This window comes from Amblyomma mixtum, chromosome 2 (genome assembly GCF_055824585.1).
Source record: "Amblyomma mixtum isolate Tamu chromosome 2, ASM5582458v1, whole genome shotgun sequence".
Taxonomy (NCBI): domain Eukaryota; kingdom Metazoa; phylum Arthropoda; class Arachnida; order Ixodida; family Ixodidae; genus Amblyomma; species Amblyomma mixtum.
The window spans coordinates 199,287,875-199,312,592 of NC_143013.1; the positions used below are offsets into that span (position 1 = coordinate 199,287,875).

Below are 24,718 nucleotides of genomic sequence, written 5' to 3' on the forward strand. Positions count from 1 at the left end.
GTTCGACAAGACTCCGCAAAAGAGAGAGGATAGATTTCAGTGCAAATGCATATCTACTGAGCTTCATCATAAACTAAAAAATTACCCCAGACAGCATAACAAGGTTGATTAAGAACCCATCTACGTTCCATGTTTAATACCACTTTTGAAGAACAGACAGCATTTGAGGAAAAGAACGGGCTGAGCAACACCTGTAAACAAAATTATTACATTTTCAGTGTACTATTACTAATAAAGGACATGAAAAACAAACTGGGAAGTGATGCGCTCGAACAGAACGAAGTCTGTCTGGTGCTTACACAAAACGAATGTTTATAACTGTAGAAAGGCCGGAGTACCTTCACTGTTTATGAAAGATTCACGAGATAGTTGCTCATGCAAGGTCTTGTAAAGGTTTAGGCTACTTTTTAGCACCTCCGAACAACACTAAGCTGCCCAGGAAGGGAGGCTGCTGGAGATTTGAAATATTCAGCGATTTCATTCCTCAGAGCCATGGCCGTTGAAGTCGACCGATTACTTGTAACTGTCGAGTGGTTGCTGCAATTACCGACTTCCATAACTGTTTTGCGCCAATCACCATCTTGCACATTTTCTCCACACACAGTATCACTATAGCCAGATGGGCAGTGTGCCGAGTCCTGCATTAGAAAATTATGTAGGCGTGCTGCTGCATTTACCATATTGGTTAGGAGTTCGAGGTATCCATCCACAGAGGAAAGAAAGGAGCGCCCCCGTGCAACCAAAATGCCAAAGGCATTTTCAACGCATCTTCGTGCCCTAGACAACTGATAGTTGGACTTTTTTTTCTCTTTCAAGTTTTTCCCAGGGTAAGGCCTCAGTAAGTACGTCTTCAGAGGGAACGCTGCATAACCCACGATACAGAGAGGCCAGCTGGACGTAGAAGAAGGTAGATCGAGTGTTCCATCTTCAAACTGTTTTGTGATGGTGCTCCCTCTAAAAATGCACCATCCAGATATCTTCCTTCAGTTCCGACGCCAACCAGCACAAAGCGATAATCAGCATCTACAACTCTGAGAAGCACAATTGAGAAAAATCCCTCGTAGTTGCGGTAATTAGAGCCAGTGTTGTCCGGACATCTGATGGCAAAGTGCTTGCCGTCTATGCTGCCAACACAGTTAGGAAAGTTCCATTTGGTGCTGTAAGCTTGTTGGATGTGCTGCCACTGTGCTGCTGTTGGGCGTATCAAAACAACCGGTGACAGGCAGTCCCATATTGCTGGCAGAGTTTCCTTTAGTATTTGCGACACTGTTGAAGTGTGCATGCAGTAAGACATTCCAATATCTTGTATGCTGCAACCTGAGGCGAGGAACCTTTAAGCATTTGGCAGTCATAAAATAAATGATCAGCAATCATAAAATCAATATGATGAGCATAGTTTCGCTGAAAATGAATTTTGCCTTGTTTTAGTAGCTGTTTGACTTGGTGACAGGCTTACAACAATGCAAAATGTGCGAACCGAGGCAAGCAAAGCAAATTCTTTTCAGCTCAAACAGTGATGACCTCATGAGTTTTGGTTGTAACATGCAGTTAAAAATACACAGCGTTCATTTCAGCATCACACTCACCTGAGTGCAACAGCCAGCCTTTCACCTGGAGATATCGGTCTACGGTGGTTGGGAGGATGCAAAATTTTGTTGTAAATGAGGTCCAGCAGGCGGTCAAAAGATGCTTTGCTTATTCTTCATGAACAGACAAACTGTACTGAAAATCTACCTTACCGGTTTGCAGTGGTAATCATTACACACAGCCCGTACGTACGTGTTGCTTCAGTTTGCGTCAGACCATATAAGTCGTTTCGATTATGGGAGAAGAATGCTACAGCGCACTCGGTAACTTTGGTACCTGAGCACTATGTATAATACAAAAAAATAATAATTTCAAATGAACCTACTTGCGACACACGCCACGGGTACGGAAAAACTCAGTGCTGAAGTGTCGCTACACATCACTTTGCCGCGAAACCCAATAGATAAAGTAAATATAACAAGTGAAACTTTTAGAAAACTCTACTGCAACGCGGGACAGGAGAGCAAGCTGCAGGGCTAGTCGGTGATGCATGTCGTGAAGAAGTCAGCGCAACAAGCGGACGAGAGGCAGAAGAGATGACACATTAGCAGTGCTCGTGAACTTGATATGTGTCCTCTCATCTGTCCCTCGTCCGTTTGTTGCGCTCACTTCTTCACATTTATTGCGGGAGCGCTATAAAATTGTTTACGTTACCTGAAATACTTGAAATGGTATTCCGCGGGTCCACTCGTCGGAGCTCTTGTGCCAGGTGGTGGTACTTGCCGAGGTCTGGCCTCTTGTCGAAGCTTTCCCTTACATACATCGATCTCCTACGTTTGCGCCAAAGACGCTGCACTAGCAGTGCTAACGCGTTTCTTTTTCGCCTCGTGCGTCAAAGGCATTCCGCGAGAACAAATTTGCGCGCTCTGCAAGTAGCGAAATTTGCACCGTAGCAGCAGTGAAAACAACGTCCTCGCCCGGCCGCGGTGCGCGCCAAAAAGAGAAAAACCAGTTCTGCGTTTGCGCTGCTGCGCTGGGCACGTCAGACGCGCCAGACTCAAGACGCGCCGGTTTCCCGACGCGCCCGTCGTAGCCGGCGTAACGTAGTCGACGTTGCTGCCTGGCGCGCCGAACACGTTGGACTATAACCACGCCTGAAACCGGCACGGCGCACACCTCAAGGCGCAAACGCCGATGCTGGGGAATAGTCGCGGCGTCCATCGGACCCCCCTCCCCTCCCCCTTAACTTGTGCCGTTTACGTCTTATTTTGCCAGTTCGGGGCATACTACAGGGGCTGATTAATGCACAACTCATGGCGGTGGTCGTTGGAGATGGGAGGATCTTGTCTGACATTCCTTAACTGTTTTAGAGCGCAGCTCTTTGTTTTGCAAAAGGTTTTAAAGAGTTCTTATAAACTAAAAGGTAGCATTGACAGCATCCCGGAGGACTCTTCTGAGGAAATACGTAAAAAAAGAAAGCACCTATGCAAGTTTGCGAAATCTCGAGTGTTGACAAAACCACCTAAGGTACGACACTGTCGATATAAACGGCGAAAAGTAGTAGTATGACGTTGAATGAAGTGATGTAGCGCCGGTGGTGGAGATATTAGTACTGGTTTAATGAATGAGGTAGTACCAGTCGCGTAACAAAATCTGAGTAATGCAACAGTGTTTTCTTTTCTTGTAATTAACTGCCACAGCGTTAAAAAGAAGGTTGATGAATACGCAATACGAGTTGATATGGCCAAGCCGTCGTCATTCTCGCCGAGACGTCGGCGCGCCGCTGCCGGCTGTTTTCGCGGCGCCGCCGCCGCCGACGCAAACTCATCGGTTCGCCGCCGCCGCCGCCGACGTTTTGCCTCGGTGCGCCGCCGCGGCTTACTGCCATCCATGCCATAGAGTAATGTAGAAGTAAAGAGCGGACACTCCCGTAGGCCCCAGCGGCCGACTTTTGTGCACAGCGCACCTAGCGGACCCGGGGAAACGCACTGGCCTCAGAGATGATAGCTGAAAACAAGAATCTCGGAGGCTCTACTTTCATTGCGTCTTGTGCGTTCTTCGCTCTCGCGGAGGAGGCGGTGTCACATTGCCCAGCTGAGCAGCCGGCCACCAGCGTGACGATTATGGAACACACAACGATTATCCAGGTTTCGACGTGCAACGCTCGACAAAAGCGTTTGGCTTTGATCGCTTGCCTGGACGCCGCGGCGAACACGTCACCCACAAGCCGCAAAGGCGTTATGCCACGCATCGCGTGCGCTTGGCAAGCGGCAGTGAACCTACTACGTGCATTCTCTCAGGGTGACAACGAGCGCATCAGTCACTCCGCAGAAGGAAGCCAAGACATGCCAAGACCATACTCTTTTTCTTTTTTTTTTATTTGCACGTTCAGTGCCATCTGGCGGAAACGGGGAAGCGCCGAACTCGGCCGCGAAAGGGCCCGAGTGTCCGCTCTTTACTTTTATTTTACTCTATGTCCATGCTGCCATCGCCGTGGCCCGTGGGGGCGCTACAAGCGCGCGTAGCGAGCGGACGCATGGAAGGTCGGCTCCGGCGATTTTCGACCGTAGCGGCGGACCAACGCGTTGGATCCGAGCAATATTGGACTTTACAGGACCAGCAAGTCATCCGGCACGTAGGGAGACCACTCCCAACCCGGTAGGCCGATTTCTCGACTTTTCGGAGCACTTTTCCTCCCATCCATCACAGCGCCGCGGCGCAGCCTCATGGCTGAGCGCAGGCGTTCGCCGACGGGGAGGCCGCTCCCGGCCAACATGGCAGGCGCGAACCAGCAACACGGCTACGACCCGGAAGACATGGCATGGCCAAAGGTGTCGCAGGCCAGCCGGGACCAAGCCTGCAACGAAAATGTGATCCGGGCTTTTGAAAAGAGAGCCCAGAAACTTCAAGCCTGCGCGCAGGGGAAGGCCACTGCAAGAAGGGGGCAGCCAAGACAGCCGCGACGGTCAAAGATTATTTCCGGATGGTTCCCAGGTGCAAGAAAACAAGTACATCGTCAAGAAAGAGCTTGCTCGCCAGAGATCTTGTCCTTCTGATCGCTAGAGACCTGCCGCCTTTTAACATAGTGAAGGGAGAGGGGTTACAGGTGGGTTACGACTATAACGCAGTATAAACATTTGCGTTTCTTTTGTGATATTATAAGTGTGAACACAGAGTGAGTTTACTTCTCTTGTGTAGGACTTCATAATATATTAAGTGATCAGAGAGGTGAAAAGCTCCCTGACCGAACTACGTTGTCGAGGGCAGCCCTGGATGATGTGTACCGTGCCATGCACGGACAGGTGAAGAAGATGGTAGTGACGGGTCGAGGTTCTGTGCCGTCACGTATGATCTGTGGACCGACAGCTGCAGGCGGCGAGCCTACGTCACGTTCACTTGTCACCATTCTGACGGTATGTGTAGCATGCTGTTTTACAGTACAGGTAGCAATAGGTGCGTGCCTCAACCCATGTATTACTTGCAGCGCGTGCTTCCACTAGACTTTTTTAAAGTTTTTATTTAAACTTGCGTGACCTTTTAAGAAGAAGGCAAAGACAAAAAAAGCCCGCATGCTTCGTTCTTGCTTCTATCTTGAAAGCATACATGTATATCTATTTCATCACGAAAGCATTATCGTTGCATTAATACTGGGCAAGTGTAGCGAGCGCTGAAAAAGTGGGCCACTTTAATGGGGAGGAGAGAGGGTCGGGTTTTGACAGAGAGTGATTAGAATGAGAACAGACCGATTCATGTAAGAATGCTGAATTAGACTATTTTGATATTTTCTGACTGCTGTTTTAGAGTGCAATGGTTGCTGTTTTTATTTCAGAGAACTACGAGCTCGTATCATTGACTCTGAGCGTGAGACAAGTAACCGAGAGACATACAGGCGATGCCATCATGAATCAGTTTCAAAGGTGCCTAAACGAATTCAACATGGTGGGAAAGGAGGTGTGTGCAGTCACTGACGCCGGCTCGAACCTGAAGCGCGCAGCTAATCTCGCGCAGACGGAACATCACCTTTGATTGTGCACGGCATACATAACCTGGTTGTCAAGTACAGATTTGGAAGTGTCCCAAAACTCAACAGCTTGCTAGTCAACTGCCGTGACTTTGTGAAGACAGTGCACTACCGAACCTCCGACCTGGAAGAGATAGCGGACTCGGAACTGAATGCGGCAGTGCTGTCGTTGGTCAGTACAGCCGAAGCGCTTGAACATGACAAAAATGATCCTGTACTTGATGAAGGCTGTCAAATCAGCGTTCATGCGTACAACGCCACTCCAGTAGCATGGGGAGGGGAAGTGACAGTTAAACTGGACACACCGACCAGGTGGCATTGCATATTAACTATGTTCGAGAGCCTCGTCGCGAATAAGGCTGCGCTCAGGAAGTTGTTGGCTCGGCTAGGGCGCCCGTTCCCTAGCGTCGAAGTCTGGTGTCTGATTGAAGAGATTGTGTAATTCTTAAGCCAGTTTAAATGCGCGGTGGAACTTCTATCGCAGCAAAAATCGAGCGCGTTTAATGTGCTCATTGTTATTCGAAGCGAGCTTTTCGCCTCACTTCAAAACGCCATGTCCGGCAGTAGCGTAGGCAAGAAATGAAAGGAGAGATGCTGCAGAAATTTGAACACAGGTTTCCTCTAACTGATGTTGTCATTGCATCGCTTCTTGATCCCAGGCTACAAAACCTGAAAGCTATCGAAGAGTGTGTAACGCAAAGGGAGACGTCCAAACTTGAGTTTCTAGCGAAGCAGGTGCGTCGCTGTGTCAAGGAATGTGACGTCACAAAGCCAACTGTATGTGACGCGCGCCCTAACGACACTTTGACGTCCTTAGCCCGAGGCCATGCCAGTGCACCACAGCACTGGACGAGCCAAATCAATGCAGACTGTCAAGCACTTTTAAGCAAACCCTGCGCGCAAGTGCACGACATTCTAAAATTCCGGAAGGGGGCTCAGAACGAGCTACCATGGCTCAGGTGCCTGGTCTCGTACTTCCATCTCGAAGAGCCAATTTGAACCCAATGACCGTAGATAAACTCTTGTTTATACACAATAACTATATAGCCTTTGTAAATCGGGCCTCTAATCTAAACTCTGTCCAATCATTTTTTTTTATCACAGTTTGTTCGTTTTTGATGTGTGCGTGCGTGCGTGTGTGCGTGCGTGCGTGAAAAATACACTATAAAGTGTATTTTTCACACGCACGCACGCACGCACGCCCACACACACACACACACACACACACACACACACACACACACACACACACACACACACACACACACACACACACACACACACACACACACACACACTGATATATACCAGGTGTCCCAGCTAAATGTAACCAAGCTTTTAAAAAAACATGGGGTGTCCTAGCCGTCTGAAACCAAATGAGGGTTGTTTAGAGTCGCGTGACCTGGTCAGCAGTATTTTTTTCGTTCTTCAAGGTTGAATAATTAGTTAGGCTTAATTAATTAGCTTTTTAATTATTGACTTCAGGAACAAAGTGTCAATGAAAAAGTTGTAGATCGCTTTGAGAAACATCTTACTGAGACATTTGCAGCAAAGTAATATTTACGTAAAGTAGTTTTTTTACCGGCCTTTAACCATAACCCGCACAGTAAGAAAAAGCTTCCACATGGCAACTGTGCCACTTCAACGTCCCAAGACGCGCCTTAAAGAATAAAATCCATTTTTTTCTGAAGTCCTCTCCTCGATGAGACTTTGGGTGCACATTGGGGCAGAGAAGTGAGCGAGCAGCTGGTCACATGACAACTTCCTTTTAAAGCCAATAAATGAAGCTACGTAAATTGTAACTTGACGGAAACAACACTACTAGCAGTTTTTTCGAGGCGATCTTACACTTGTGCATTGACACTTTCTTCCTGAAGTTAATAATTAAAAAGTAAGCTAATTAAACTTAACCAATTAATTAACTTTGAAGGGCGAAAAAATACTCAGGACTAGGCCACGCGACTATGAACAACACTGAGTTGGTTTCACTGGACTAGGACACTTCGCCTTTTTTAAAAGTTTGGTTACATTTAGCTGGGACGCCCGGTATATATATATATATGCTGCCTTTAATATTTAACAGCTTTAAAATATCAAATTTTTATTATCTGTCTTTTTTATTTGGGAAATTTGAAACGTTCATTGTACTTCCAAATAAAAACATCTCTACACCTCTGCTGCTCGATGCTGTTCCTTTGTAGCATTCATGTATATCATATGATGCAACTGACATCGATAGCTGCACTGAACTATAAAAGTTTCTATCTGTGGAATAAAAAATAACTTTTTTTGGCAATTAATCGTGCCCCCCAGGTATGCCTGCATTAGACTAACCCGCACTTTGTTCATTCAACTTGGTAATAAGTTAACGAATTGTGCAAATTTCTATTCTAGCTCGTCATAACATATCTGAGCTGAAGATACGTTCACCTACTAGAAAAGTATTTTGATTCTTTTTTCAACAGTACCTTTTGCTGGGCTAGTTGGTGTGAGATTGTGTTCAGGAAAGTAAAAACAGCGCTAAATTCTACACAAACCACACAGAAAGACGGACAGGACGGGCACTGACGTCTTGACTTAAGCAAACCACGTTTAACCAATCATGCAACGTGATTTGCTTAAGTGAAGACGCCAGCGCCCGTCCTGTCCGTCTTTCTGTGTGGTTTGTGTAGAATTTAGCGCTGTTTTTACTTTCCTGATTCTTTTTTCTTCAGGGAAACGGCCGTTCTAAAGCGATTGATATTCAGAACATGTGATCTCATACAGCCGGGAACATTTGCGTTGTAACATGTACTGATTGGTTCACAGCTTAAGTGCTCAACCAAACAATTAAACTTTAGTAGCAGAAAGGGTATGGTTATTTTGTGCGTAATGCAGATTGTACAAATACAATCTCAGTCAGGAGAAATGGGAGCTAGGTTAACGCTCCGGTGTGTCCCGTGCGTCCGTGCTGGCGTAGCAATGCAAGAGGAATTAACTGATTGCGCACAGGAAAATATCATATAAACCTAGTTATGACAAAACAGAGAAAACAATTCTGACTACGACAAAGAAAAAAAAGAAAGGGTCTGCACATTCCTGGAAAAATAAATTTATAAAGACACACTCAGCTTACGCGCATTTAGATATGTGCAAGTTGTTTTAATGTCGGCTGAGAAATAAGATTTACAAATCGTTTTTCATTTCTCTCGCTCTCAACACGTTATTTAGGCCGTGTGTGTCGCGCTGTAGAATTTGCAGTCATTTTGTTCTACTTCAGCCGTGAGTTCAAGTATTAGTGTGTTTTTAAGTCAAGCCTTGATCTTATATGTCACCTGGCCTCCAACCCGCGTACTCGCAGCACGAACGTTTTAAAAGCGCTACCTGGCACCGGCGATGACTGTTCTCCAATCGTTCAACGATGCAAACTGTTATGGTTTTCAAAGCAAAAACAGAAACCTAAACCGAAAGCAAGAAATCATAGTACCTTGAAATTGCATTGTGAAATTTTCGATGTTTCTTTCCATTTTTTGTCGTCTGAAAAAAAACGAAAAAAAAAAACATTTTTTTTTCCAAAATTGCAGTGTTTTTTTCAGGCCTTCACATCTCTAGCTATGACCGAGCTCCCTGGCATTGCGCGCTTGCACTTCGCGTTATTCGCGCTCTTTTAGTGTAGCACTATGCCGAGTTGCTGGGCATTTCAGTGCACAAGCCGGCGTGAAAAAGCCTGTTCTTTTCGCGATTCCGAGCGGCAAGAAAGACAGCATTAGAAGAAAAAAGCGGCTGCACAACATCGGCCGCAAGAACTTTACCCCGACGAAGACTGCCCACCTCTGCGAGCAACTGTGCATTTCTTCCCTGTGTATACTGACACTGCATGCATGCGCATCACAAAGCCAACAACCTCACTTAATTCACTGATCATTTTGCGTCGTTATGCGTGTTATTGTTGTCACTTCATGGTTCCGCTCAACGTGCTATAATAGCGGCGGCTGATGCATACAGTGTGTGTGCATGTGTTAGCAAGTGTGGAAGCAAAAGTGTTGGTATGCGTGCAGCGGTATCCGCGGTGCGGTAAATTTTTCGAACCTCTGGTAATGGTGCACATCGCAGTAATGCGGCGCATGTCCCGAGCGAGATTTAACCTAGATTTTTTTTTATGAATGCAACTTGTCTAACGATCTACGGTTATTTGTTGTTTTGCTGAACCTTTACGCTTCTACCAGGTAAGATTATCAATGCGATATTCTCGGAAAAGACCTCATATTGCATTCACATAAATAATTCATTTTTTAATCACTTCAGTGCTTTCCATTGTTGCCTTAATGTACTCAAGTGTTGTAAATATCCAATGCATGCCATTTTTGTATATTCATTGCTACAGTTTGTGATCATTTGCCTTTGTTGAGCATGGTCGCGTAGCCTTTTGTTGAATACATCATCCGCTCAAAAACTCTAGGCCTGCATCTGAGCTGTTTCATTTCCCTAAGTATGTTTTTGTTTTCTGGGTTTTGCTTTGAGGACTGCACCCAACGGGTGACAGATGTCCACAGCTGGCTTATTCGTGGTTTTTATGTATATTTTCGGCGTAAACTACGCGACTCATCTGTAATAAACATTGCATCTGAAAAACTGTGTCATATTGTGACTGTATTTATACTCAAGACTTATATTAGTCAGGCACTTGCTTTAGGATAGCCTTGACTGTGGCTGACCAAATTGCTAAGACCCTATAACTTTCTCTTGGGTTTATTCACGGTTGTTACTAGCAGTTTTTTTCTTTCCTAACGTAACATCTCTTTAAGCGGATTTAAAAAGGAATAGAATGTGGGCGGAAAATGCCCAAGTGTGCCAAACTTTGGGGGTGGTCTACCTAAAGTTGGAAGCCAACACTGAGTTTCCCATAGTCAAATTAGGTTGGACCCCAATGTTGGTCAGATATGGACAACGTCAAATTTATGGGTTCCAGAGAGACAAATATTGGGGATAGCCCACCTAATTTTGGAGCTCACCATTTAATTGGTCATATTAAAATTCGGCTTGACACCAATTTTGATGAAATTTAGACAAGGTCATATTTCGGTGGTTGAGAGGGCCAAATTTTGGGGTGCGGACACTTTCCTTGGATGACTGAAAATCGGTGCGCGGATCTTTGGCTCTCGGCTGCGGCTCGACATCACCTCAAGGTCGCCGACAGCGGGAGCTGAAGTCGTTTCATGCTTAATAGGAAAAAGTTCATATTCGTTTTCAGCCGCCGCGAAAATTCTCAACTACAAAAACGATTAATCCGTTGCATGTGCACTGCACGGTGCCAAACTCAGACTGAACCTTAATGAAAAATTTTAGGACGTCCATCGAAGCAAATGCTCCAGCTTGTTCCCAGCAACCACCCACTTCTGAAACTCCACTCGTGAACAACTTCATAAACTGTACTTACGCGATAATTAGTTCGAAGTGAATCTACATTTAACTATCAATCAACTTTATTCAGCATTTTTTTGTCCTTGGTACATTAGTATGCTGAAAATATTCAGGAATGTTCAAATATATTGTAAATATTATGCTTCATATACTATGCCGTGTTGAACAGACGGTATTGAAAAGTAAAAAAAAAATGAGATGTATGCAGCAAGAGGTTTTCTTCGTGCCGCAAGCGCTCGTAATTGGCACTTTCATTGCTCGTACGAGACGCTAATTTATGTAGCTCGTGGTAGTCACGCGTGTCGCATGTCCTTCGTGTCGCATGTCTTTCTCGTGTTTTTATTCAATAACAGAGCGTGGAAAAAGCGCGAACTTAAGAGCGCGCGCATGTGTCAGCCAACTGCCCGGACGGCGAGCGAGCGATGGCCAAAAAAGCGTGCCGTGTGCAGCGCGCGCAGCCGGCGGGCGAGGATATTCGAGGAGGAAAACGCCGGAGTGCAGGAGAGTGTCGCTACTTTCAAATTATCGAGGGGCATATCGAGGGGCTTTAATGCAAACTCCTCGGCCGCGCCGCCACCGCTGGCGACGACGTTTCCTCTCTGTCCGCCACCGCTGCTCACAGCCATCGCCAGGGGGCGCTACCAGCGCGCGTATTGAGCGGACGCGTGGAACATCGGCTCCGGCGATTTTCGACCGTAGCGGCGGACCAACGCGTTGGATCCCAGCGATTTTGGACTTTACAGGACCAGCAAGTCATCCGGCACGTAGGGAGACCACTCCCAACCCGGTGGGCCGATTTCTCGACTTTTCGGAGCACTTTTCCTCCCATCCATCACAGCGCCGCGGCGCAGCCTCATGGCTGAGCTCAGGCGTTCGCCGACGGGGAGGCCGCTCCCGGCCAACATGGCAGGCGCGAACCAGCAACGCGGCTATGACCCGGAAGCCATGACATGGACATCGGTGCCGCAGACAAGCCGGGACTGAGCTTGCAGCGAAAATGTTATCCGGGCCTTTGAAAAGAGAGCCCCGAAACTCCAAGCCTGCGCGCAGGGGAGGGCCGTGCCAGCTCACGGAGGCCACCATGCGCAAGCCGACAAGGCATCCGATGGGCGCGCAGCCGGTGGCCCAAGGCAAGTCAAAGCTGCATGGAAACCCGAGTTCCTATGCAGACGTAGACAAGACGATGGGGTGTTAATCATCAAACCACTAACGGCAACAAGCTTGAAGAACTTCCAACACGGTGAGCTAGGCTAGCCCTTCGACAGCGAGTTGGGGAGGCCGAAGCGGACAACTTTTACTTTACAATATCCCCGCATAGAGCGGGAGAACGCCTGTTCCTCCGCCTCGCCACGAACACCATGTTGTGCCCGGCCCCGCTAAAGCACTTTGACACTGCCTTCTGCGGGGTGGGCCCGCACTGTGGGGAGAGGTCCTCGGACCTCTACCACACGGTGTGGGCGTGCCCCTCCAGCCCTGGCTTTACTCCCAACTTCAAACCCCACCCGGGAGGACTGGGAGGCGACCCTCCTCGCCTGCTACGGCCTGAAAGCCGAAAAGGTGATGGTCGAACGAGCAATGGTGGCAGCGGAAGCCACTAGGGTACTGTGCTAGGGACTCAACCTAGTGTGTGTGAGGGGAAGAGCAGTAAGCCTGACCCCAGAGCAACCTACATGTAACTCCCTCTATTCAGAGGAAATAAACGTTTTTACCACCGCCCGCAGCCATCGCTTGGTTGTTGAAACAGAAACACCATGAACAAGAAATCCATTTATAACTTATATTGCGTACCTAGGCGAATTCCTCGCGGTGGTCCATGTATTCCAATGCCTAATGCACCATTTAAAAGCAGAAAACACGCACTGTCCAATTCTGTCCAATCATTGTTTTGCTCAGTTTGTTCGTTTGCGATGTGTTTTATGGTGTATTTTTCACACACACACACACACACACACACACACACACACACACACACACACACACACACACACACACACACACACACACACACACACACACACACACACACACACACACACACACACACACACACACACACACACACACACACACACACACATACACACACACACACACACACACACCAGGGGCGGAGCCAGGGCGGGTGCTTATGGAGCTTCAGCCCCCCCCCCCCCCCGAAAAATTTTTTTTCGAACTGCCACGCACCGGTGCCCAAAACAACCACCAGCGGCCGAAGTCATTCTGGATTTTGCTACCTACAATGTCGCAAGCAACCTTTTTCAGACTAGAAAAGACATTTTGGCGCGAACATTGCTAATCCGGGTTGGATTTCGTGGCAACGCCCATTTACCTGGAGTCACGTAAGGCAAGCGTCAGTTAGTATTTTGGACAAAATTACCATGCGAATACGAAAATATTGAGGACATTGTTGTGGCGCACAGGAAAGCTCGAACCCGGGCTCCGTTTGGTAGCGTGTTGAGTCGTCGGGCTGAGCAAAGTCTGAAGCTTCGAAGTTGGAGAAATAAAAAACAAGCAGATTTAATGGAAAGAAACTAAGACTTATTTACATAAATTTACAAAAGAGCAAGGAATCAAAATTTAAGAGTTCATGACGTCGATCGACTGGATGAACCTTTTTCCCAGGGCCCAGAGCGTTCGTGCTCACTTTGGGTGCAGGTTAAATAGCCCAAGGCTCCGCCCTCTCACCAGGCGGCAATTCATCGTGACACAAAAGATCGGCACCACACGACACAGCGAACGAAGACACTTGTTGAGAGCCCACACGTGGGAACTGGCGAGGAGGAAGCGTAAAGTACGCATCCCTGTAGCACTGTGTTGGCAGCTCGCGTCCATCCAACACAGGTGTGGCATGTTGACGTCGCAGACGCAGCTGCGCCGGCTTCCTCTGATTCGTTCCGTGTTTTTTTCAGATGAGGGGCAACCTATCTTCCCCGGTCGTCGGTCCTTCTAGAAGGTCGTTGGCACCGAGCCGTGGGGTCATCTTGGGGGTCAAACGACCCGTCGAAATATCCGCTGTTGAATCCACCACCGTTTCATCGCGGGTCTCAAGATGGGTCGTAACAACATCAATAACCGATCTTGACTGACTTCGCTTATTGAAAGCCCTGCCCTCACGGCGTTTCTCAACAGTCACATTCGGATATTGGTTACTTCAGCTTGCGGCATCATTCGTGCCTTTCGTTTGTCCTTCTATTTCGTTTTTAACTGCTTTTACTTTTTCTTTGAACCAAAGGAATACCCTTCTGTAATTATGGGTGCAGAATAATTGTTGCCGTGCAGGCACTTTAAAAATACGTACTTTCGTATTGGTTTCTGCATTGTTCTTCTATTATTCTTACCATATGGTGCTGTCGCGACAGCCCAAGTACATATCGCGACTTCAGCTGTCATAGTTTAGTTCTTGCATGGATAAACTGTCTTTCCGTGTGTAAAGTTTACTAGCTGTGATGGCGCAAGGTGTTTATTTGCCTTGTTTGACGCATTATATAGAGTGATGTTTGCTTTTATACGTAGATTTAATAGAGACATACGTGTATTTAAACATCTTGTTGCGAGATTTTGTGTATACATACAATGACTGTTTCCATTGACACTTTTTCGTCCTTCATCAAGTTGTACCTTCGCGTTTCTAATACTCCATTTTATCTTCGCACTTCTATTGCGTATTTTGCAGAATTCCTCGTTTATACATGTTCTCGTTGTTGCGACTAAAATTTCAGTGCAATTATTCGCAATACATGACCGGTGACAGCTGCTGCTGCCCATTACACTGGAACGAAGGACAGCGTCGTTGAGATTTTTTCCTGGCCGTTCCATATGTAGAAAAATGTCAAGGTTCTTGAACGACAAAGATTCATTAAAATATTTATCCTGTATACTTGCTAGTTTCGTGGTCGTTACGTTTTTCATATCAGCGGCATGCACACCATTGCTAGTTTCGGACTGATATAGGTCTGGACTTCACGTGATATTTTCTTATTATATACGCAAAAACATGAAAGCATTGGCAGCAGTTATGTCTGCTACGCTTTTTAAGACATACGAATGCATTGTTTCATTTAAAAACACATATCTCACTGGTCTACACAGTGCGTAGCGTTAACTAATACACAATGAATGTGCAGTTATTATTCTTGCGTTTGATCCCTCCACAAATTCTATGAGGCTGCCCTGCAACATGAGTCCCTCCCCCGAACAAAATTTCTGGCTACACCACTGATATATATATATATATATATATATATATATATATATATATAGCGAAGTATACGCTTCGTTAAAGGAAACATATTTATTCAACTCGACGTTTCGATCGGAAGACCGATCTTCTTCAGGAGTGATTTTACATTGTGAATGCACCCCCTTTTATAGGGGCGGGCACAGAACAGGTAGGTGGGAAACACAAAGCACATAGCAGAAAAATACGCATAAAAAATTACTAGAGGCAGTGCGACCCACACACACATACACCAAAAAAAAGTGCAGGGTGTTTGGCTAAGGAAGCCAAACACCCTGCATCACAATGAGCAGGAAACGAACTTAAACAATAATACAGAATAAATGGACACTGAAGACAAATTGAAGTTGGATTATATGTGTAAACTGATTACGCTCAGTGGTTGTCACGACGATTGGTGAGCTTCAAGAAGGTGCGCAGTGGGCGCATTATGTGGCATACGACGGGCACGCTCCAACCCTAGCCCAACAGCTGTCTTCTCTTCCCCAGAGAGATGTTGCCCACATCAGTGTAGTGGCTGGGGAAGCCAAACACCCTGCATCACTATGAGCAGGAAACGAACTTAAAATATAATACAGAATAAATGGACACTGAAGACCAATTGAAGTTGGATTATATGTATAAACTGATTACGCTCAGTGGTTGTCCTGACGGTTGGTTAGCTTTAAGAAGGTGCGCAGTGGCCGCATTATCTGGCATACGACGGGCACGCTCCCACCCTAGCCCAACAGCTGTCTTCTCTTCCCCAGGGAGATGTTGCCCACATCCGTGTAGTGGCTGGGGAAGCCAGACACCCTGCATCACAATGAGCAGGAAACGAACTTAAACAATAATACAGAATAAATGGACACTGAAGACAAATTGAAGTTGGATTATATGTATAAACTGATTACGCCCAGTGGTTGTCCTGACGGTTGGTGAGCTTTAAGAAGGTGCGCAGTGGCCGCATTATCTGGCATACGACGGGCACGCTCCCACCCTAGCCCAACAGCTGTCTTCTCTTCCCCAGGGAGATGTTGCCCACATCCGTGTAGTGGCTGGGGAAGCCAGACACCCTGCATCACAATGAGCAGGAAACGAACTTAAACAATAATACAGAATAAATGGACACTGAAGACAAATTGAAGTTGGATTATATGTATAAACTGATTACGCTCAGTGGTTGTCACGATGATTGGCGAGCTTCAAGGAGGTGCGCAGTGGCTGCTGTATGTGGCATACGACGGGCACGCTCCAGCCCTGGCCCAACAGCTGTCTTCTCTTCCCCAGGGAGATGTTGCCCACATCAGTGTAGTGGCTGGGGAAGCCAAACACCCTGCATCACAATGAGCAGGAAACGAACTTAAACAATAATACAGAATAAATGGACACTGAAGAGAAATAGAAGTTGGCCTATATGTATAAACTGATTACGCTGAGTGGTTGTCACGACGGTTCTTCAGCTTCAAGAAGGAGCGCAGTGGCTGCAGTATGTGGCATACGACGGGCACCCTCCAGTCTTTGCCCAACAGCTGTCTTTGCTGGCCCAGGGAGATGTTGGCCACATCCGTGTAGAGGCTGGAGAAGCCAAACACCCTGCATCACAATGAGCTGGAAACGAACTTAAACAACAATACAGAATAAAGGGACACGGAACACAAATAGAAGTTGGCCTATATCTATAAATTGATTACGCTCAGTGGCTGTCCTGGCGGTTGGTGAGCTTCAAGAAGGTGCGCAGTGGCCGCATTATGTGGCATACGACGGGCACGCTCCAACCCTAGCCCAACAGCTGTCTTCTCTTCCCCAAGGAGATGTTGCCTACATCAGTGTAGTGGCTGGGGAAGCCAAACTCCCTGCATATCAATGAGCAGGAAACGAACTTAAACAATAATATAGATTAAAGGGACACTGAATAAAAATAGAAGTTATCCTATATCTATAAATTGATTACGCTCAGTGGTTGTCACGACGGTTGACGAGCTTCAAGGTGCGCAGTGGCTGGAGTATGTGGCATACGACGGGCACCCTCCAGTCTTTGCCCAACAGCTGTCTTCTCCTCCCCAAGGAGATGTTGCCCACATCAGTGTAGTGGCTGGGGAAGCCAAACACCCTGCATCACAATGAGCAGGAAACGAACTTAAACAATAATACAGAATAAATGGACACTGAAGACAAATTGAAGTTGGATTATATGTATAAACTGATTACGCTCAGTGGTTGTCACGACGATTGGTGAGCTTCAAGAAGGTGCGCAGTGGCCGCATTATGTGGCATACGACGGGCACGCTCCAACCCAAGCCCAACAGCTGTCTTCCCTTCCCCAGGGAGATGTTGCCCACATCAGTGTAGTGGCTGGGGAAGCCAAACACCCAGCATCACAATGAGCAGGAAACGAACTTAAACAATAATACAGAATAAATGGACACTGAAGACAAATTGAAGTTTGCCTATATGTATAAACTGATTACGCTCAGTGGTTGTCACGACGGTTGGTGAGCTTCAAGAAGGTGCCCAGTGGCTGCTGTATGTGGCATACGACGGGCACGCTCCAGCCCTGGCCCAACAGCTGTCTTCTCTTCCCCAAGGAGATGTTGCCCACATCAGTGTAGTGGCTGGGGAAGCCAAACACCCTGCATCACAATGAACAGGAAACGAACTTAAACAATAATATAGATTAAAGGGACACTGAAGACAAATAGAGATTATCCTATATATATAAATTGATTGCGCTCAGTGGTTGTCCTGACGGTTGGTGAGCTTCAAGAAGGTGCGCAGTGGCTTCAATATGTGGCATACGACGGGCACCCTCGAGTCTTTGCCCAACAGCTGTCTTCTCTTCCCCAAGGAGGTGTTGCCCACATTATTGTAGTGGCTAAGGAAGCCAAACACCCTGCATCACAATGAGCAGGAAACGAACTTAAACAATAATACAGAATAAATGGACACTGAAGACAAATTGAAGTTGGATTATATGTATAAATTGATTACGCTCAGTGGATGTCCTGACGGTTGGTGAGCTTTAAGAAGGTGCGCAGTGGCCGCATTATCTGGGATACGACGGGCACGCTCCCACCCTAGCCCAACAGCTGTCTTCTCTTCCCCAGGGAGATGTTGCCCACATCCGTGTAGTGGCTGGGGAAGCCAAACACCCTGCATCACAATGAACAGGAAACGAACTTAAACAATTATACAGATTAAAGGGACACTGAAGACGAATAGAGGTTATCCTATATCTATAAATTGATTGCGCTCAGTGGTTGTCCTGACGGTTGGCGAGCTTCAAGAAGGTGCGGAGTGGCCGCATTATGTGGCATACGACGGGCACGCTCCAACCCTAGCCCAACAGCTGTCTTCTCTTCCCCAGGGAGATGTTGCCCACATCAGTGTAGTGGCTGGGGAAGCCAAACACCCAGCATCACAATGAGCAGGAAACGAACTTAAACAATAATACAGAATAAGTGGGCACTGAAGACAAATTGAAGTTGGCCTATATGTATAACCTGATTACGCTCAGTGGTTGTCACGACGGTTGGTGAGCTTCAAGAAGGTGCCCAGTGGCTGCTGTATGTGGCATACGACAGGCACCCTCCAGCCCTTGCCCAACAGCTGTCTTCTCTTCCCCAAGGAGATGTTGCCCACATCAGTGTAGTGGCTGGGGAAGCCAAACACCCTGCATCACAATGAGCAGAAAACGAACTTAAACAATAATAGAGAATAAATGGACACTGAAGAGAAATAGAAGTTGGTCTATATGTATAAACTGATTACGCTCAGTGGTTGTCACGACGGTTCTTGAGCTTCAAGAAGGAGCGCAGTGGCTGCAGTATGTGGCATACGACGGGCACCCTCCAGTCTTTGCCCAACAGCTGTCTTCTCTTCCCCAAGGAGATGTTTCCTACATCAGTGTAGTGGCTGGGGAAGCCAAACTCCCTGCATATCAATGAGCAGGAAACGAACTTAAACAATAATATAGATTAAAGGGACACTGAAGACAAATAGAAGTTATCCTATATCTATAAATTGATTACGCTCAGTGGTTGTCACGACGGTTGACGAGCTTCAAGAAGGTGCACAGTGGCTGCAGTATGTGGCATACGACGGGCACGCTCCAGCCCTTGCCCAACAGCTGTCTTCGCTTGCCCAGGGAGATGTTGCCCACATCAGTGTAGTGGCTGGGGAAGCCAAACACCCTGCATCACAATGAACAGGAAACGAACTTAAACAATAATACAGATTAAAGGGACATTGAAGACGAATAGAGGTTATCCTATATCTATAAATTGATTGCGCTCAGTGGTTGTCCTGACGGTTGGCGAGCTTCAAGAAGGTGCGCAGTGGCTGCAATATGTGGCATACGACGGGCACCCTCCAGTCTCTACCCAACAGCTGTCTTCTCTTCCCCAAGGAGATGTTGCCCACATCAGTGTAGTGGCTGGGGAAGCCAAACACCCTGCATCACAATGAGCAGGAAACGACCTTAAACAATAATACAGAATAAATGGACACTGAAGACAAATTGAAGTTGGATTATATGTATAAACCGACTACGCTCAGTGGTTGTCACGACGGTTGGTGAGCTTCAAGAAGGTGTGTAGTGGCTGCAGTATGTGGCATACGACGGGCACCCTCCAGCCCTTGAACAACAGCTGTCTTCTCTTCCCCAAGGAGATGTTGCCCACATCAGTGTAGTGGCTGGAGAAGCCAAACACCTTGCATCACAATGAGCAGGAAACGAACTTAAACAATAATACAGAATAAATGGGCACTGAAGACAAATTGAACTTGGATTATATGTATAAATTGATTACGCTCAGTGGTTGTCCTGACGGTTGGTGAGCTTTAAGAAGGTGCGCAGTGGCCGCATTATCTGGCATACGACGGGCACGCTCCCACCCTAGCCCAACAGCTGTCTTCTCTTCCCAAGGGAGATGTTGCCCACATCCGTGTAGTGGCTGGGGAAGCCAAACACCCAGCATCACAATGAGGTGGAAACGAACTTAAACAATAATGCAGAATAAATGGACACTGAAGACAAATTGAAGTTGGCCTATATGTATAACCTGATTACGCTCAGTGGTTGTCACGACGGTTGGTGAGCTTCAAGAAGGTGCGCAGTGGCTGCTGTATGTGGCATACGACAGGCACCCTCCAGCCCTTGCCCAACAGCTGTCTTCTCTTCCCCAAGGAGATGTTGCCCACATCATTGTAGTGGCTGGGGAGGCCAAACACTCTGCATCACAATGAACAGGAAACGAACATAAACAATAATATAGATTAAAGGGACACTGAAGACAAATAGAGGTTATCCTATATCTATAAATTGATTACGCTTCGTGGTTGTCCTGACGGTTTGTGAGCTTCTAGAAGGTGCGCAGTGGCCGCATTATGTGGCATACGACGGGCACGCTCCAACCCTAGCCCAACAGCTGTGTTCTCTTCCCCAGGGAGATCTTGCCCACATCATTGTAGTGGCTGGGGAAGCCAAACACCCTGCATCACAATGAACAGGAAACGAACATAAACAATAATATAGATTAAAGGGACACTGAAGACAAATAGAGGTTATCCTATATCTATAAACTGATTGCGCTCAGTGGTTGTCACGACGGTTGGTGAGCTTCAAGAAGGTGCGTAGTGGCTGCAGTAAGTGGCATACGACGGGCACCCTCCAGCCCTTGCCCAACAGCTGTCTTCTCTTCCCCAAGGAGATGTTGCCCACATCAGTGTAGTGGCTGGGGAAGCCAAACACCCTGCATCACAATGAGCAGGAAACGAACTTAAAATATAATACAGAATAAATGGACACTGAAGACAAATTGAAGTTGGATTATATGTATAAACTGATTACGCTCAGTGGTTGTCCTGACGGTTGGTGAGCTTTAAGAAGCTGCGCAGTGGCCGCATTATCTGGCATACGACGGGCACGCTCCCACCCTAGCCCAACAGCTGTCTTCTCTTCCCCAGGGAGATGTTGCCCACATCCGTGTAGTGGCTGGGGAAGCCAAACACCCATCATCACAATGAGCTGGAAACGAACTTAAACAATAATACAGAATAAATGGACACTGAAGACAAATTGAACTTGGATTATATGTATAAATTGATTACGCTCAGTGGTTGTCCTGACGGTTGGTGAGCTTTAAGAAGGTGCGCAGTGGCCGCATTATCTGGCATACGACGGGCACGCTCCCACCCTAGCCCAACAGCTGTCTTCTCCTCCCCAGGGAGATGTTGCCCACATCCGTGTAGTGGCTGGGGAAGCCAAACACCCAGCATCACAATGAGGTGGAAACGAACTTAAACAATAATGCAGAATAAATGGACACTGAAGACAAATTGAAGTTGGCCTATATGTATAACCTGATTACGCTCAGTGGTTGTCACGACGGTTGGTGAGCTTCAAGAAGGTGCCCAGTGGCTGCTGTATGTGGCATACGACAGGCACCCTCCAGCCCTTGCCCAACAGCTGTCTTCTCTTCCCCAAGGAGATGTTGCCCACATCAGTGTAGTGGCTGGGGAAGTCAAACACCCTGCATCACAATGAGCTGGAAAGGAACTTAAACAACAATACAGAATAAAGGGACACGGAACACAAATAGAAGTTGGCCTATATCTATAAATTGATTACGCTCAGTGGTTGTCCTAACGGTTGGTGAGCTTCAAGAAGGTGTGCAGTGGCCGCATTATGTGTCATACGACGGGCACGCTCCAACCCTAACCCAACAGCTGTCTTCTCTTCCCCAGGGAGATGTTGCCCACATCAGTGTAGTAGCTGGGGAAGCCAAACACCCTGCATCAGAATGAGCAGGAAAATATCTTAAACAATAATACAGAATAAAGGGACACTGAAGACAAATAGAAGTTGGCCTATATGTATAAACTGATTACGCTCAGTGGTTGTCACGACGGTTGGTGAGCTTCAAGAAGGTGCGTAGTGGCTGCAGTAAGTGGCATACGACAGGCACCCTCCAGCCCTTGCCCAACAGCTGTCTTCTCTTCCCCAAGGAGATGTGTCCCACATCAGTGTAGTGGCTGGGGAAGCGAAACACCCTGCATCACAATGAGCAGGAAACGAACTTAAACAATAATACAGAATAAATGGACACTGAAGACAAATTTAAGTTGGATTATATGTATAAACTGATTACTCTCAGTGGTTGTCACGACGATTGGTGAGCTTCAAGAAGGTGCACAGTGGCTGCTGTATGTGGCATACGACGGGCACGCTCCAGCCCTGGCCCAACAGCTGTCTTCTCTTCCCCAGGGAGATGTTGCCACATCAGTGTAGTGGCTGGGGAAGCCAAACATCCAGAATAACAATGAACAGGAAACGAACTTCAACAATAATATAGATTAAAGGGACACTGAAGAAAAATAGAGGTTATCCTATATCTATAAATTTATTACGCTCAGTGGTTGTCCTGGCGGTTGGTGAGCTTCAAGAAGGTGCGCAGTGGCCGCATTATGTGGCATACGACGGGCACGCTCCAACCCTAGCCCAACAGCTGTCTTCTCTTCCCCAAGGAGATGTTTCCTACATCAGTGTAGTGGCTGGGGAAGCCAAACTCCCTGCATATAAATGAGCAGGAAACGAACTTAAACAATAATATAGATTAAAGGGACACTGAAGACAAATAGAAGTTATCCTATATCTATAAATTGATTGCGCTCAGTGGTTGTCCTGACGGTTGGCGAGCTTCAAGAAGGTGCGCAGTGGCTAGAATATGTGGCATACGACGGGCACCCTCCAGTCTCTGCCGAACAGCTGTCTTCTCTTCCCCAAGGAGATGTTGCCCACATCAGTGTAGTGGCTGGGGAAGCCAAACACCCTGCATCACAATGAGCAGGAAACGACCTTAAACAATAATACAGAATAAATGGACACTGAAGACAAATTGAAGTTGGATTATATGTATAAACTGACTACGCTCAGTGGTTGTCACGACGGTTGGTGAGCTTCAAGAAGGTGTGTAGTGGCTGCAGTATGTGGCATACGACGGGCACCCTCCAGCCCTTGAACAACAGCTGTCTTCTCTTCCCCAAGGAGATGTTGCCCACATCAGTGTAGTGGCTGGAGAAGCCAAACACCCTGCATCACAATGAGCAGGAAACGAACTTAAACAATAATACAGAATAAATGGGCACTGAAGACAAATTGAACTTGGATTATATGTATAAATTGATTACGCTCAGTGGTTGTCCTGACGGTTGGTGAGCTTTAAGAAGGTGCGCAGTGGCCGCATTATCTGGCATACGACGGGCACGCTCCCACCCTAGCCCAACAGCTGTCTTCTCTTCCCCAGGGAGATGTTGCCCACATCCGTGTAGTGGCTGGGGAAGCCAAACACCCAGCATCACAATGAGGTGGAAACGAACTTAAACAATAATACAGAATAAATGGACACTGAAGACAAATTGAAGTTGGCCTATGTGTATAACCTGATTACGCTCAGTGGTTGTCACGACGGTTGGTGAGCTTCAAGAAGGTGCCCAGTGGCTGCTGTATGTGGCATACGACAGGCACCCTCCAGCCCTTGCCCAACAGCTGTCTTCTCTTCCCCAAGGAGATGTTGCCCACATCAGTGTAGTGGCTGGGGAAGCCAAACACCCTGCATCACAATGAGCTGGAAACGAACTTAAACAACAATACAGAATAAAGGGACACGGAACACAAATAGAAGTTGGCCTATATCTATAAATTGATTACGCTCAGTGGCTGTCCTGGCGGTTGGTGAGCTTCAAGAAGGTGCGCAGTGGCCGCATTATGTGGCATACGACGGGCACGCTCCAACCCTAGCCCAACAGCGGTCTTCCCTTCCCCAGGGAGATGTTGCCCACATCAGTGTAGTGGCTAAGGAAGCCAAACACCCTGCATCACAATGAGCAGGAAACGAACTTAAACAATAATACAGAATAAAGGGACACTGAAGACAAATAGAAGTTGGCCTATATGTATAAACTGATTACGCTCAGTGTCACGACGGTTGGTGAGCTTCAAGGAGGTGCGTAGTGGCTGCAGTATGTGGCATACGACGGGAACCCTCCAGCCCTTGCCCAACAGCTGTCTTCTCTTCCCCAAGGAGATGTTGCCCACATCAGTGTAGTGGCTGGGGAAGCCAAACACCCTGCATCACAATGAGCAGGAAACGAACTTAAACTATAATACAGAATAAATGGACACTGAAGAGAAATTGAAGTTGGATTATATGTATAAACTGATTACGCTCAGTGGTTGTCACGACAATTGGTGAGCTTCAAGAAGGTGCGCAGTGGCTGCTGTATGTGGCATACGACGGGAACGCTCCAGCCCTGGCCCAACAGCTGTGTTCTCTTCCCCAGGGAGATCTTGCCCACATCATTGTAGTGGCTGGGGAAGCCAAACACCCTGCATCACAATGAACAGGAAACGAACATAAACAATAATATAGATTAAAGGGACACTGAAGACAAATAGAGGTTATCCTATATCTATAAATTGATTACGCTTCGTGGTTGTCCTGACGGTTTGTGAGCTTCAAGAATGTGCTCAGTGGCCGCATTATGTGGCATAC

At 47.1% G+C, this 24,718-nt stretch overlaps 1 pseudogene; it reads right to left on the bottom strand.

Annotated features, from left to right (window-relative positions):
- Positions 1–16,340: 16,340 nt before the first annotated feature.
- Positions 16,341–24,718, bottom strand: part of LOC149362179 (uncharacterized) — a 34,058-nt pseudogene continuing 25,680 nt past the window's right edge.